This window comes from Podarcis melisellensis (assembly GCF_964234715.1).
Source record: "Podarcis melisellensis genome assembly, chromosome: 12".
NCBI lineage: Eukaryota > Metazoa > Chordata > Lepidosauria > Squamata > Lacertidae > Podarcis > Podarcis melisellensis.
The window spans coordinates 47678904-47695814 of record NC_138544.1 but is presented as its reverse complement, the minus strand read 5'-3'; the positions used below and the strand labels follow the sequence as shown (position 1 = coordinate 47695814).

General features: G+C 41.4%; 1 protein-coding gene across 1 annotated transcript in view; it reads right to left on the bottom strand.

The window, feature by feature from the left end:
* The window catches only part of PTPRN2 (protein tyrosine phosphatase receptor type N2), a 604238-nt gene that overhangs the window by 82203 nt on the left and 505124 nt on the right, over positions 1-16911 (bottom strand). The gene's annotated exons all lie outside the window — the stretch shown is intronic.

Here is a 16911-nt window from a genome sequence, read left to right as displayed (position 1 = left end):
CACAGGTTAAGAACTTTGCTTCAGGATGAGAACAGAAATCGTGCAGCGGCAGCGGGAGGCCCCATTAGCTAAAGGAGTGTCTCAGGTTAAGAACAGTTTCAGGTTAAGAATGGACCTTCAGAACAAATTAAGTTCTTAACCCGAGGTACCACTGTATTATGTATTTTGTGTTTTTTATATTGCAATTTTGTGTTGTGAACTGCCCTGGGATCTAAGGGTACAGGGTGGTATAAATTTTTAAAATGATAATAAATGTTAAGTAGTACCATCAGCAGAGGGTCCCCAAACACAGCAGGGCTGGCTTACAACATTTTGAAGTAATCTTTAGAACCATTTAAAATGGGGGTGGGGTTCCCTCATAAAACCATTGGTTCGGAGTCTAAATTTGCCAAACTGCACCAGGGGGACAGATTACTATTCAGAATTGTGTAGCCAAGTTATTCAATTTCTCTGCCCCCTTTTCACTTGGCATTATGCATATATTCCAGGGTTGGAAAAACCAGATGACTTCTTTCATGCCTCCTTGAATTACAATAGCTACATCACACTCATTGGGAGACAACTGAAAACAGGGATGGGTGGGGCAGGTTTCCCCCCAAAAATGTATAGAAAATCGGGGGGGGGGGACAGATAACTTTCAAAATGTAGATTCTAGGAGTCCAGCTCATTTCCAAGGCCTGGATTCTCTATCTGGCACTTAAAATGCAGGAGACCCACTTCTAACATTTGAATGCTATATGTTAGATTCCTCTAACATATATTGCATGCTTTACAGTTTCATTTTTTAATGACATACAGTGCACAGGTTTTTAAAGCAATTGCCTGCATGTGCCACTACTATGGTACATCTGCACTAGACTTGTAGCTAGATAATATTAGGGTCCATTCAGTAAGACAATTCTCTGGTAGCCTGATAAGTAGGTCGTGCAATGGCTGTCCATCAAGGTTTCCTGAAACTTTTGCTTTGGGAAATGTCAGGGGTGCAAAGACAGAAGCTGAAGGGAAAGCTCCATTTGCCCCCCACTTTTGATAACAGAGCCCCCAGCCAGAGCCCAATCACATTTGTATGGTGAAGGGGATGCATTTGCATGAGTTTCATATCAACCCGTCCTTGTTTCTTGTGCCGCAGTCCACATGATATCTGGACCCAAGTCAGAGGTTACTTTTCATAGGTACTTGAAGGGATCTCTAAAATAACTTTTGCCCAACTTGGTTACGGGCTACAATAATACCTTGGAAGTTGAACAGAATGCATTCCGGAAGTCCGTTCAACTTCCAAAATGTTCGGAAACCAAAGCGTGGCTTCTGATTGGCTGCAGGAATGCAGCCAACTGGAAGCCCAGCTGGATGTTTGGCTTCCAAAAGAACGTTCAAAAACCGGAACACTCACTTCCGGGTTTTGATCATTCGGGATCATTTGTTCAGGAGCCAAGGCGTTTGAGATCCAAGGTACGACTGTATTATGTAGAACCAGCACCGATGTGGTATTCTGGATGGTTCTGCTTATTTGTATAGAAATAAAACTTTCTAGCATCAATTATTATTTGCTGCTTACATTATATGCTTTCTTGGAGTGGGAAACAACTGAGTAAAAAGTAAATGTAAGATGAATTTTAAAAGGTGAATCATTATGTGATTTAACATTAACTGCTGCAAATAATATTTTTACATATATTGCATACAGGACCAATGCATAATCTGACAGAGGATGCAAGCCACTTCCTGTGCACTCTCTCTTCACGTAAAAGCAGCATTTGTTTAGGCTTCCACCTGTTCTTAGTACTCATATCCTGACCAGGGCTATACTCTACAACTGGTTTCCCTTGTTCAGACTGCTGGCATTAAGGTGGGGCAAGGGAAGCAATAAGAACAAGTTAACAACCAGAAATTAATAGCTCCTAGTTATACAAAACTAATATGGCTGAAGATGGCATAACAGTTATGCAATCTCTGTTTTTCTACTAAGGTATTTTTTAAGAAATATAAAATAACTTTTGCTCTTAGGGCAGCAGCAGGAAAGGAGGCCTCCCCCCCCCCCCCAGGTTGGAAGATAACAGATATGGAAAAAGTAATGAACCAATAATTTATATTAGAACAATTCAATTCCTTACTGAGAGTTTCACAAACCATTCTTATGGTAGCTTCTGAGTTAACTGTAATTGCTTTGCATACCCAAAGAAAGCAGGAATGGTTATCTGAGTTACACAATGGGAAGTGCAGCCAAGATGTACAAAGGGTACATCAGAAAATGGGCGAGACTGGTGCTCAATGTTAGTCATGCTCAAAGTAGATTCCTTGAAATAGATGGACTTCAGTGAGCATCACTCAAAATGACACTCTGTTTTTAAAGTAATAGAATGTTTTCTCTTCATCCCACCCTTTCTTTATCAACACAACTGCTTCTAATATCAGAAGGAACAAGAAAATAAAAATTCCTTGGGGCAGTGACAATTCTTTACTTGCTTCCTCCTAGCCCAGGCATGGCCAAACTTGGCCCTCCAGCTGCTTTGGGACTACAATTCCCATCATCTCTGACCACTTGGTCCTGTTAGCTAGGGATGATGGGAGTTGTAGTCCCAAAACAGCTGGAGGGCCAAGCTTGGCCATGCCTGTTCTAGCCCAATGCTTCCTGGCTTCTCTTCTGTCACAGATAAACAAGAGACTTGAATGGCAACAGCTGAAAGGAACATCTTGTTTTATGGGAGGGGGCAAAGCAAGCAAAGAGGGAAACCTCTTGAGTGGGTAAAGGATGCAGCAGCCCAGACCAAGGCCTGTGTAAAACCATCTCTTGGGCCAACACAAGCAGGTTAGCACCCAACCACATACAATTCTGGGCACCACACAGTAGAGGGTAGTACTAATATCTCCAACTTTGTGCCCCTTTGTTTCAAATTCACAAAGGGTCTTTAGAGGAGAATTCTTAGAATACACTCTGGAAACACCTTGTTGTGCATGCTGGAAACTCCAAGAACATGGGTAGGCAAACTAAGGCCCGGGGGCCGGATCCAGCTCAATCGCCTTCTAAATCAAACCCGCGGATGGTCTGAGAATCAGCAGGTTTTACATGAGTAGCATGTGTCCTTTTATTTAAAAGGCATCTCTGGTGTATTTGTGGGGCATAGCAATTTGTTCATTATTATTTTTCCAAAATATAGTCCGGCCCCCCACAAGGTCTGAGGGACAGTGAGCCGGCCCCCCTGCTGAAAAAGTTTGCTGACCCCTGCCCTGGAAACATGTTTTTGCTTGCAATTACCACGTGTAATGTCATTAAAACTGTAGGTTTATTCTGTGGTGGTTTGGACAAGATCTCACAGTGCAGTGACACCTGCCCAGTTGAAACAGACCGCCTAGTGAAGTTGGGCACTGACACTGCACATACTTTTTCAGATGCTACAGACCATGGGATTTTACTTTGAGTATATTCCTGACAGGGCCGCCACTGTTTCCTTTCTTACATTCATTTATTCACTTTATTAATTTATAATATGCTAGGTATTAGGCTACAGTGGTGCCTCGCAAGACGAATGCCTCGCAAGATGAAAAACGCGCAAGACGAAAGGGTTTTTCGTTTTTTGAGTTGCTTCGCAAGACGATTTTCCCTATGGGCTTGCTTCGCAAGACGAAAACGTCTTGCGAGTTTGTTTCCTTTTTCTTAAAGCCGTTAATACCCAGGGAATCCGCGCTCCGCAAGACGAAAAAATCGCAAGACGAAACAACTCGCAGAACGAATTTATTTCGTCTATGGGCTGCAGACAATTGCAATAAATGTTGCATTGTTCAGTGGAGCTGACACTCAGCCAATATTTAGTAGTCAGACCAGCAAAACTATGTTCTGTCTGTGATACTAAATCTGACAAAGTAGCAAACTCAAGGGTTGCCCCTTGGCTTTAACCATCATCCTCCAGACTGCATTCTGGTTCCATCCCAGAACATGATTCTAGACCAGCTCCACCTCAGCTTTGGGCTCAAGCAGAGGTCAAGGGTTTTGGTAATCTTATTTGCCACCAGTGAACCATCTCCATTATTATGACTTCCATTTCAAAAAAAGTAATCAGAGAAACCATACACCACAATAGTGGACTTAAACCCTGTCCATGAGCAATGTAACTCTTTGTGTGATTACTGCCTTGACATTATTTCTAAGCACTTGCCAGTGTGGATCCACTTCAAACTTCCCCCAAACCACCAGTATCAGTTCTGCTAATTTAGTCCTCTGTTGCAAAAAAAACAAGAACATAAAATCTGTCCTGAAGTGAAATTAGTATGGCAGGCTGAAGGCCTACTTTTGGAGCAGCCTTTTTATATCTGAGTAGTTGAAAGACCCAACATGTTTTATTCTTTTCTCAAATGAAGTTACAAGTGCAAGTCCTCTTCACATTTGCTGGGTGTATGCCGCAATACATAACAACGATACAGAAAAGCTACAAACCTCTATTGCCTGTGTCACCAGATTTACTACCCATATCCTTGGACTATCCATCCACCCTAATCACAAAATTATGCTCTCAGAAACTGCTCACAAAACTATGAGCAGCAACTGAGTATTTGTTTCCCTGCCTAATGGGCCGTAGTTTGGTCAACGCTGCCTGCGTAGTTGAACATTCCAGCTTTAACTAACTGAAAACACTACTAATGGCTTCCCAGCTCAAGTAGCATTCTCTTTCCTGCAGAAAATTCCCTAAAACACACAGAGCAGCAGTAGTCTGTATGAAAGAAAAACACCCCTCCAACTCGTGTGTAAAACTGCATTGCAAGCTTTCTTTGTACATTTTATTTGTGAGTGTCGTATTGTGATTTTTATATATTGCTGGTAGATACATTTATATATTGTGGTTTTAAGTGATGTTGAGCTATCTTGAGGTTTAACAAATGTGTTCTAGAAAAGCAGGATACAGTGGTATTTCTGGTTACGTACTTAATTCGTTCCGGAGGTCTGTTCTTAACTTGAAACTGTTCTTAACCTGAAGCACCACTTTAGCTAGTGGGGCCTCCCACTGTTTCTGCGCCACTGCCACACTATTTCTGTTCTCGTCCTGAGGTAAAATTCTTATCCCGAGCTACTATTTCTGGGTTAGCGGAGTCTGTAACCTGAAGCATATGTAACCCGAGGTAACACTATTTGTAACTTAAACTCCCATTATTTACAGCATAAATATGGGGAAATGATAACATGGCCTTTTTAGGTATCCTCCAATGGATTGTTAGACCATAAACATTTATTTTAAAAGCTAACTTGATGCTTATGAAATTGTTTCATGTTACATGGGAATTGCTTGCCAATGGAGACACCACTTCCTTCTCATTTCATTTCATCACACTTACTATCAAACATTTGTGCAATGTATTTACCACATATGATAGAAAAAACTTATTGCTGTGTGGCAGAAACTACCCAAATCAAACTAAAACATTTGGTAGTTTGCAGAGAGCCTTTATGTGTGTGATGTTTTTTAAAACAAAGAGACAAAGTGGTGATCCTAAACAGAATATTTATAAAAGCATACATCAAACTCTCCCCCCGACACAAAAAACAAACATTTTTTTAAAAAATAGAATCAGTTCTAAATAATTCCCAGTTTTTCAACAAACTGATGACTGGGCAGAGAGGCAAGAGCTGCTGGAATGGGTTTTTGAAGAAGAGCATGTCAGTTTATGCAAGGCTAAAATTAAAATCAGGCTTTGTTTCCAGATTATTTTGTATTTTCTTATTTAAATATTCAAAAAAACTGGGATGTTAAAGACCCCACTTTTATTAAAAATATAGCAAGGTGAGTACTTCCTGCAAGCTGCTCCTTTTTCTTTGATAGGTGCAATTGGACAGGGAGACAGCATAGATACTGGCAATGTAGTTATTCTCAGATTAACAGGGAGTTAAACTGGAGCATTGTGCATGAGATTTTCTGTCAGAAGGGGTTGAATGGTTCTGGGCAATGCTATTGAAAACAACACCTTCTAAAATACTCTTCCCTTTTCAAAGTAGTGCTGAGGTTTCCCTTAAGCCACCAGAGAAAAGTTGGATTAGTCAAAGTCCCTTTAATCTTAAAGAGAGAATAGGAACATGTTCTGTACATTGCTGCCCAGGTGCTCCTACATTTGAGCTCCTGCGGCCAATTCTTATGCACAGTCTAAGCCTTCTGCATTTGTGACCTATGTCAGGCAAGCACTGCAAACACGAACACACTCACACACCCTCAGAAAGTGAATCTCATCATTTAAGGAAGCGAAGGTTTCCTTTTTTATTGTGCAGACTGCATAACACCACAAGTGCCATCTCTTTCTGGGTGTCCCTGCTCTGTGACAGCAATGTGCTTTTGCTGCCACATGCTTTCACAGCAGATGACAGCCATCAAGCTGTCACAAAAGTGTGGAGAAAATGAGACAAAAAAGGGGGATATATATATATATATATATATATACACACACAAGAGAATTGGTAGCACACAACCGGGCAAGGTTTAACTGTGTAGCACCCAGAAAAATTCATTAGAATTACCTGGTCTCCCATGAAATATTGATCATGTGCACATGTAAAGGAGAGGATGGTTTTATAGCCAGGTAAAACTAGTTCTCCCTCCCCCCCTTAATTAACTTTCCATCACAGAAACCCATTGGCCTGATTCATAAACCAGTTAAACTGCAACACTTAAGTTCAGCTACATTAGTTTAAATGGGATTAATTCATCTGGTATCCAAACACTCAGGTTTAACTGGTTAGAAATTCTTTAAGGAATCTTTGAAGTTCCCCCATATGTTATTGAACCATACATCCCATAAACCCTGATCACTGGCCGACCTCTGGGGCTCAAGACTAGGAAGGGCTGCTGTCACCCCCATGTTCACTGAGTCACACACCCCTACTTAACTCTTATTTGGACAGCAGGGGCACAAAAGCACTGCATTTCTGACATGTAATCGTTAACACACTGAGAGCCAGTGTGGTGTAGTGGTTAAGAGCAATAGACTCGTAATCTGGGGAACTGGGTTCGCGTCTCCGCTCCTCCACCTGCAGCTGTTGGGTGAACTTGGGCCAGTCACACTTCTCTGAAGTCTCTCAGCCTCACTCACCTCACAGAGTGTTTGTTGTGGGGGAGGAAGGGAAAGGAGAATGTTAGCCGCTTTGAGACTCCTTAAAGGGAGTGAAAGGCGGGATATCAAATCCAAACTCTTCTAACACACAACATAAAGTAAACGCCATCTTGGCACAAGCAAGCAGAAAACATTATTTTACCTGGATGGAGATTTTGTGGGAATCACACAGCAAGATTCTCAACATGCAGGACATAATTTTCCTCAAGATGAGCAGATGAAACACTGACATTCTTTTACAGACCTGGGCAACCCCACTTTTCATACCAAGTGGGTCATTGTCGTTGGTTATTAAATGGGGTCTCTTGAGGGTGGGAATAACCCACTGGGAAACCTGCTTGTGCAAAAGAGCTTCTCAGTAAATGCCATTCATTTTCTAGGCATGGTCCATTCATTTTGACAATGCCTGCGCAGGGCAAGTCCTTGATGATCGCTCCAACCCTAAACCCTACTAATAAACTTGCACAATTTTTATCCCATCCTTCCTCCAAGGGGGATGGTCTAAAAATAAAAGGGCTTCTCAACAACCCTGTGAGGTAAATTAGGCTGAATCCAGAGAGAGACTTCCCTGGATCTTCATGGATGATTCAAGATTTAAACCTGGGTCATCTAATCCTAATCCAACACTCAGATTATCACTATACCACACTGGGACCACTGGCTCACTAAGCCTGCTCCATACTGAGATTCCAAAAAGAGGAAAGAAATAACAAAACAAAACAGGCCAGCTAAACCAAACGCTCCAAGATTGCTATGTGAAAAACTGTTGGCAATGCATTTAAGATACGTGTAACCAAACTATGCCTAAGAAACACAAATCCTGGAATTTTCAAAACACAATTCCTATAGCACCACACTCTCTATAATGAGTTTATGTACAGAAGAATGAACAAGGGATACATGAGTTTGTACTACATGCATCTTACTATAACAGGGAGTTGCAATTCCCTGAACTTTTTAATTGGAAACGCTGAACTGAAAGAAGACGGAAGTCTTGGATGCAGTATATGCCACCTTCCATCTACAAACTGGTCTAATCTACCAGACGCCTTTTTTATAAACTAGACAGTGGGGTTTGTTTGTTTTTTAACTTTGAAAACAGTTCCAGGTGAGGCCAGCTCACAGTATGCAGTACAAGAGAGTGCTCAATCACTCCATGTTGAACCAGGTGCCTGGGGCCAAGGGAGATTCTGGGGTCCCTATTGTATGCACAGAAACTTATACCACTGATATACAAAAGAACGCAGTCCTATCCCTCATTTTCCTTTCAGTTTGCAGGATATATGGTAGTTCCATGGTCAATAAGGAAGGCTGGGGTTTTCATCTACCAAAGGAACACAACGTCACATTGGAAGAAAAGGAGTATACAGCACCTACAGCAAAGACAGCTCAGTTTTCATGTAGGATTGTACCAGAGCTACTATGGAGCTCAGCCACCACTATGAGCTCAGCCAAAGAACCTAGTTTTAATATATACTATCACTAGGGGGCAGCATGACAACATCTTCTTGCCTATTATTTCCACCACCCACTTACACAGCTTAACATTTACATTTTGAGCACTGCATTTAATTCAAATTCCCTCCAGATCTGTAGTGGATAGTTCTGCTTTGGTGGATAGTTCTGCCAGATGCAATTATTTCAAACTCCCACCTTCCATACATGCCTCTAAATTACCGAGAAGGATCCAGCTTTAATTGTAACACGGTTGCTTGCCATCCTAAAGCAAAATGTTTTGTCCATCTAGTGGTGCTTTTTTTTATTTAATGTGTATAATTTTTTGTGTGAAATGGCAGCCACTTACAATCAGTCCTTTGATGAGCAGCCACTTACAATCAATTCAGGAACTAAATAAGAGAGTGAGCAGGCAGACAAGTGTTCTGGGGGAAGGAAGGGAAAGGCAAAAGTACCTCTGGATAGAAACCACCTTTATAACTCTATTTTTATGCTTCTCACTTCAGGTTAATCTAAAATCAGCCTCAAATAAAATTCCCAACCAAAAGAAGCAGCTAAACAGAAAAGCTTTGTTATGCTGCACTCGTTCCTAAGGTCGCTTGACTTTCTCTATCTTAGTCACTTTCATAGATTTAAGCATACCCATTTTGAGTATTCTCACTCTACTCTGAAGAGGGCGGAAAACAGTGGCTACTTATAGAACAGCCCAAACAGCTAATGATGGCTATATGTGAGAAATTTCTCACATATTTTCAGATTCACCCCATTCTAGCTCCTCATCGTAAGAGCCTCACGAAAGCCACAGAATTTCCAGATATTATACTTCACAAGTACACACGTTTATCTAACATCCACATCTGTCTTCAACCATACTCCACGTGAGTAGCATTACACCGTATGTTTAAGGGAAAAAAAAATATTTCTCCTCCCCCTCCCTATTTCTCTCTCCCTCTCCTCCCCCATTTCCACCTTCTAGAAAAATCCCGAAGCAAAAATCCTTACTACATTTCTGCCCTTTCTTTTGTGGAGAAACATTAAGAGGAGACTGTGTTATACAGTAATCATATTGTCTCTGATACGGTAACATTATAATTTTCCCCACACGGGGCTTCCTTTACAGGAACACTGACCCCAAAATGACATTGTGAAGTCTAGGCGAAAGCTTTATTATTGTATACACAAAGTGTGGATCTGGGCAGTAGTTGCAGATCAAAGACTTGAGTGTCCTGTTTTCCAAGGTGATCAGTTTATAAAATTAAGAGGTGCCAGAACTTAAGCCTATCCTCTCTGCCAAAGACCTTTCACCCAGCTCCCAGATATTGGTTTGTGTGGAGGGAAAAGGTGATCAGTGGCTAGGTAAAAAAGCATTGTTGGGCATCATCAAAAGTGCTCAGTTATTGCTACTTCATAAACTGCAAGGCTGGATCTTAGCATTGAAAAGAGCTTCCAGCTGCTAAATACAGGCAATTCAAATTGCTCATTATTATTATTTTTTACAGAGGCCAATGGTCACAATAACTCTGGAAACTTTATTCCTATATTGCTAACATTGGGTTGAAAAACAGGAAAGACAAAGCAACTGTCTGAATGAAGAGATAATCTTCTGGACTGCCACATTTAATTGGAATTTTGCCCAAGTGGTCCTGGGATTCAACAACAATAAAGGGAAAAAAGTGGGGGGAAAGGTCATCACAGCAGTATAATTCCCAGGGATGGACATGAACCACAATATGTCAATTCAGTGCTTCCAAAAAAATATCCACTTCAGTCCAAAGCATTTCAGAAACTGCCGGATTCAGATCAAGATTTAATTTTCAGTAACCTTTCCTGAGTGGGTGAAGCCTGCCAAATTAGAGGCAAACAGGTCCATGGTGTGTGTTTTGTCTGGCCAAGGCACTTTTAAATTTTGATTTATTTATTTTAAAAAAATAGTCTACCGCTCTACCCCCTCCCCTACATTTTTGACAGAATTGGATGGAATTTTCAGGCATGGTAGCCTCTTATAAAATAATGGAGCCTGCCAAATTTCAGAAGGATAGCTACAGTGTGTTTCTTGCAAGGACATCTTTCAAACTATTGTAGTGGTTAATAAAAGGATTCATATAATCTTCCTTATTGTTTTCTGGGCAGTTTATATTAAAATAGCATATAGGAGAGAGGGGCCCCTGTGTAAGAAACCAGCCAAATTGCAGAAAGGATGCTGCAGTTTTTAATGCTAGGTGCCTTTGAAGTTCATTTTTGTGGGGGAATAGTGAAAGGGATTAACTTTCCCTCACTGTTGTTTTGTAGGCAATGGTTTAAGTGGAATACATGGTAGAGGTGCCCCTAGGAATATAATAGCATGAACATTTTCAGAATGATAAATGCAGGGGCTAGGCAGCTAATATCAAAGAAAAAAAAAAGCAGTTTGAGGTTTGTGTTCTCAACCGGCACCAAAAATCCCAGAAACTAAACTGCAAAGCTGATTTGACAGGAGTGGATTTGGGGAGGGGGGCATGTGGTACAGTGGCGGACAAATGTCCAACATTTTCCAAGCAACTACCACTAGCAGAACAAGAGGGCAGAACCAGAGAAAGGTGCCACCCTACTTCATCATCTTTCGCCCAAACACTGATTTGAGAGCCCTGATAAAACCATTCCCTCTAGAAGCTAGACCTATCAGTCACAAAACAGCAGTCCACCCTCTCCCCACCGTAGCACATTTTCCCTTTATGACAAGCTTAGAGCATTTTGATTTTTGTGGCTTCACTGCCTGCAGTGTTGTTTTACTGATGACTGAATCTCCAAAGTACCCTGAAAATCCCTATTTAGGTCTGGGTCACTTTGCCACTTCAGCCTATACAAAGCCCAAATCTGTCTGAAGCAGCCTTCTTCAGTTGGGGGTGCATCTGAAATCTCCTGCACACTATTAAGATTTTCTATTTTGACGAGCCTATCATAAAGGAAGCAGAGGCCCTCAAAAATGAGGGAACTGGTTAAAAGAAAGTTGCAGGGAACGTCAAAAGGGCCAAACCTCTTCAGAAAGTACGGGGCTTAAACCACAGTAACAAAAGCCAAGTGAGAATGTGTTCTGCAGATCAGGAAAAGTATTAGCAAAGTACAGCAGGACACAAGCATGGTTAATAAGCAGCATCAAGGAAGCTTTTAGAGGAGATAAGGCCCCCTTCAGAATTTGGAAGGTGTTGCCCAAATGAGGAGAACAAAAAGGAACACAAATATTGGGAAGCAGACGATAAAAGAGATACCAGGAAAAAAGAAAGAATTTGAGGAATATATTGCTGAAAGGAATAGAATATTCTTTAAGTATGCCAATAGCAGAAAAATCTGCTAGAATTAAACCAGTGGATGACAAGGTAGCCAAACATTTGCTAAAGGGAGAAAGGGAGACTTCAGAGAAACAAAGTTCTTAGTGTCAGTTATGACTGCAGATCATGCAGGTAAAATACCAGTGTCTAAACTGACAAGAAAAGTTTTAAGTCATATTGACAAATTATGAATTAGCAAAATTACTAGATGTGGTTGGTATCCACTTGAGGGTTCTTAAAGAACTCAAATATGAAATTCCTGATCTTCTAATACACATATTTATTTTTTCTATTAGATGAGTCTCAGTACTTGAGAACTGGAAAGTGACCAAGGCAACACCCTTTCTTGAAGAGGAATCCACAGGCAAGTCAATTCCTGATCTGGGCAAGTCAGTAGAAGAAGTAATGGAAGATAAAATGATCAAGCATATAGAAAATATCTGCAAGGGCTTGTTCTGCCTTGTTCAACCTTTTAGAGTTTTGTGAGATAGGAGTGATCCAGTAAAAAACATGGTATACATGGACTTTCAAAAAAGCCTTTTGACAAAGACCCCTGCAAGAGTTTGCTGAGCAAATTTAGGAGACACAGGGTAAGAGACCAGGTTTTCAGTGGTGCAGTCACTGGTTAAAGACCAGGAAGAAGAGTGTAAGAATAAATTCTTACTTAATTTATTATTAAATTATTATTAATAATAAATTATTACTTAAATCAGCAATCTAGGGATGTGTTACAGTCCGGTCCACTGCCAGACCCCACAGAAAAGGAGGCAGGGCTGACTGCAAAGCAAGTCAGAAGTTGCAGTACTATGGACAGCTCCAAGTGAGCTATGAAGGATTGAAAACAGACTGAGCCCTCCTAAACTCTTGATCTCCCAACTACCTCTCTCTCAGGCTCTACCACCTTGCAGCTAACCTTAGAATGTCAACCCTCTGGCCTGAAGACCTGTTCCCTAGCCTCCAACCTGGTGTCCCCCCTGTGCTGCTGGACTGGTGTGGCCTTGGGTGAGACATCTGGTTCCACGGGGGACGCCGGAGGGTCAAGATTCTGGCCCTACAGAAACAGGAGGCTCACATTCCTCAGCCTTCGTGGTTTCCTGTTCTCCAGCAGCAAACTCAGAGCTCTACAGCTGGTACAGCTCCTTAGATGGAAAGTCTGCAGACTCTTAACTCAAGAGTCAACTACTGCCACTAGACTCTGGGATGCAGAAAGTGCCGTCCCCCATAAGAATCAGTATTAATTCCTGTGCTTTTAAAACTTCTTTACAAACCACCCAGAGCTATTAGTGAGCAGTGAGGTGCCAACATTTGCAGGCGACACCAAATGGTTCAAAATAAAAAGAGATGGCGAAGCACTTCAAACATTATGTCTCCAAACTGGGCGAGTGGACATTGAACTGCCCAAAGGGATTCAATGTTAATGAGAGCGGTGCACATTGCAACTTTACATCTATGTTGATGGAGTCTCAGCTGGCAGCAAGTGCCCAGGAAAAGGGTTTTGGGGTGGTGGCTAAAATGTTAACATTGTGTGTTGCCACGGTGACATGTTACAGATCACCAGGAAAAGGGCTGAAAACAAGATTGCCATTATGCAAATCTATGGTGCAACTGAACTTGGAATGCCACACCTCAAAAGCAATATTGTAGAGATGGAACAGGGCAGTGAAAATGATCAGGGGGCTGAAACAACTAGAAGGGTTACAATGCTTGAGGGTCTTCACTTCAGAAAAAACAGTGAGTAGAGGGAACAGATTATGCATGCTGCAGAGAAAGTGAATAGGGATAAGTCCCCTTGCCCCACCTCTCATAATACTAGAATCCAGGTCATCCAGTGAAACTGAAGAGTGGGGGATTCAGAACTGACAAGCTTCACACGATGCATAGTTAGACTATGGAGTTTCCTGCTATTGGTGATGGCCACCAACTTAAAAAGCAATTAGATAAACTTATGGGGGGTAAGGTTGTTAATGGCATTTTTTTAATGATGGCTGTAATACTTCCTCCATGATCAGAAACTGCCTGTCTCAAGTACCCGTTGCCTGGAGAAAAATGAGCAAGTTCATAGATCCTGTTTGTGGCCTTCCTGTAGTCATCATTGTGGATTATTATAAGCCTTTGTTCTGGCTCAGCAAGGCTCTTCTTCAGCCCTTCTATCTTTATGTTTTTGTTCACAGCTCCCAATGGCTTCCTGGAAGCTGCACACTGAAGGTGGTGGAGCTGTAACCTCTTCCAAAGCTTCATCTGGTTTTGAAGAACACCTAGATTGAGCCAAGTGGACTGTCCAACCATCTTGCTTGAAGAGAACTCCCCACATTGACTTCCTAAACCATCCTCACAGGTATGTCATTTCCACCCACTAAATTGTGCAGCTGGTTAGAGCGTGGTGCTGATAACGCCAAGGTCGTGGGTCTAATCCCTGTCTGGGCCAGCTACATATTCCTGCATTGCAGAGGGCTGGACTAGATGATCCTCAGGATCCCTTCCAACTCTGTAATTCTGTGAACTGATGAATGCCCTGTTCGTGTGTGTCCATTTAAGACAGCAAAAAAGGAAACCTAAATGTAGTTACTGTAAAAAAAAAGAGATGTTCCAATTTTAAAAAACAGAAAAGGATTACACAGTATTCAATTTCCTGACATGCTATTTTGGATATAAGTTATAGTTCCATTCCAATGTATCACAAAGGGTTTCCAATTGTCCACGAGTGTGGATTTCTATCTTGCCAGAGTCTCTTGGAGTAATGCCACACACTTTAAACCCATTCATCTGCTGTCAGAAAATCCCATGTCTTGAAATCATTATCCATGCCACAATAATACAGTTGTTATCAAAGATTAATGTTCCTTTTTAATAGATTGTTCAAATAGTTCCAATGACAAAGGTTCAGGTCTTAAAGTATTTGTTCTCCTATTACATCTTTCATAATTAAAAAAATCTTTTCATAAATCTGTTATATATTTGCACAATCACCAGGTAAGTCTGAGAGCTACATTTTGTTTTACATCTCCAACAGTATGAGTTGCTAAAACCTTGGGGGCAAGTGACGGGTATGCAATACCAGACCACATATATATCTTATACTCATTATCTTTAGATTACACATCCAACAGTTATTTTGCAGCCTGTCCAATTTATCTATGATGAAACTTTTCCTCTTCCCCACTTTGCTTCCTACCCCCAATTGTGAGGTAGTAACAATAGAAGAATCTTATACATTTATGTTAATAAACATTTCTCTGGTGTTTCATTTAAAAACATAATTTTAAAGGTTGTTGCTATCCCGGAATTAAGCTTATTTTTTTATACTTAACTCTTAACAAGCAACTATTGTAAGAAAAGAATTACAATTTCTCTGTTTCTGAGTTTAATTCTATATGTGCTGTTATTATGTACTTTTCAGTTAGATCTCTTATCCTGTATAAAGGTAAAGGTAAAGGGACCCCTGACCATTAGGTCCAGTCGTGACCAACTCTGGGGTTGCGGCGCTCATCTCGCTTTATTGGCCAAGGGAGCCGGCGTACAGCTTCCGGGTCATGTGGCTAGCATGACTAAGCCGCTTCTGGAGAACCAGAGCAACACACGGAAACACCGTTCACCTTCCCGCCGGAGCAGTACCTATTTATCTACTTGTACTTTGACGTGCTTTCAAACTGCTAGGTTAGCAGGAGCAGGGACCGAACAACAGGAGCTCACCCCGTTGTGGGGATTTGAACCGCCAACCTTCTGATCAGCAAGTCCTAGGATCTGTGGTTTAACCCACAGCGCCACCCGCGTCCCTGGCTTATCCTGTATATCTGAGTTTAAAATTAAAGTCAGTTCTAGCATGGTTAAAAAAGAGCTGAAAAGATTGCGAGATAGTTAGGGTAAAACACCTGGAGAAAACTGATCTGTATACCTTATGACTCTGCACAACTGGCTATGCATATGTGTGTGTGTATATATATATATGAGAATGAATGGGGCAGAAAAATATTAACATTGATGGGGAAACACCAGCACCCTAATGAGCAGACTTTTAATTTTATTCTCTGTAGAAAACAGGTTTGTAGGCTTTCAAATTACTTCAAAAACAAAAAAACCTGTTTGGGACAACAGAACAACAAAACATATGTGTACATAACCACAGGCAATAATAGTTCTTTATCATAGCATCTTCATGTCTCTAGGGGGGGAAGGCTGACCATCAGTCTGCAACCTAACTCTAACATCAATAACCTGTCAAAAGAAAGCTAGAGAGATTCTGAACCAGAATAGGATTTCAGTCCCATTGCAAGGGTTGTAGCGGACCAGATGATCTTTAACAGAGGAAACCTTAGGCCCCCTTCTGCACAAAACTTGGAGCTGATGTGGTATACAGAAACCATTATTAAGTAACCCTATGAATACAATTTTTGGCAGTAGCAGGATGTCAAACCAGAAAGCCATCTCCTCCTCTCTCCAAATAAAAACAGGCCATCCAACAGATAAACCAACAGACTAACAGGAAGTCTTGGCCTTCCTCATTGTTTTTCTGCATAATATGTACAAAAAAATAGTTTGCAAGGCAGGGAATAAAAGAAACTTTCCAGGTTGCAAGTGAAGTGATCAAGCTTTTCTAACTCAGGAGCTCTTTAGGTAGTTAAGAGAGGTAAGAACTTGCTCCAAAAAGCCATGAAAATAAGGCTGTCAATGATAAGACAAGTCATGATGGCAACATATTAGCTCAAGTACAGTGGTGCCTCGCAAGACGAAATTAATCCGTTCCGTGAGGCTCTTCGTATAGAGGTTTTTTTGTCTTGTGAAGCAAGCCCATTGACAGCTTAGCGGATTAGCGCTATTAGCGGTTTAGCGGCTTTTAGCGGCTTATCAGCTTAGCGGATCAGCTGATAAGCGGCTTAGGTGCTTAGAAAAAGGGGGCGAAAGGGGGGAAAACCCGCAGGAACTCGCAAGACATTTTTGTCTTGCGAAGCAAGCCCATCGGGAAATTCGTTTTGCGAAGCGCTTCCAAAACGGAAAACCCTTTCGTCTAGCGGGTTTTCCGTCTTGCGAGGCGTTGGTCTTGCGGGGCACCACTGTATCAGAGACCTCA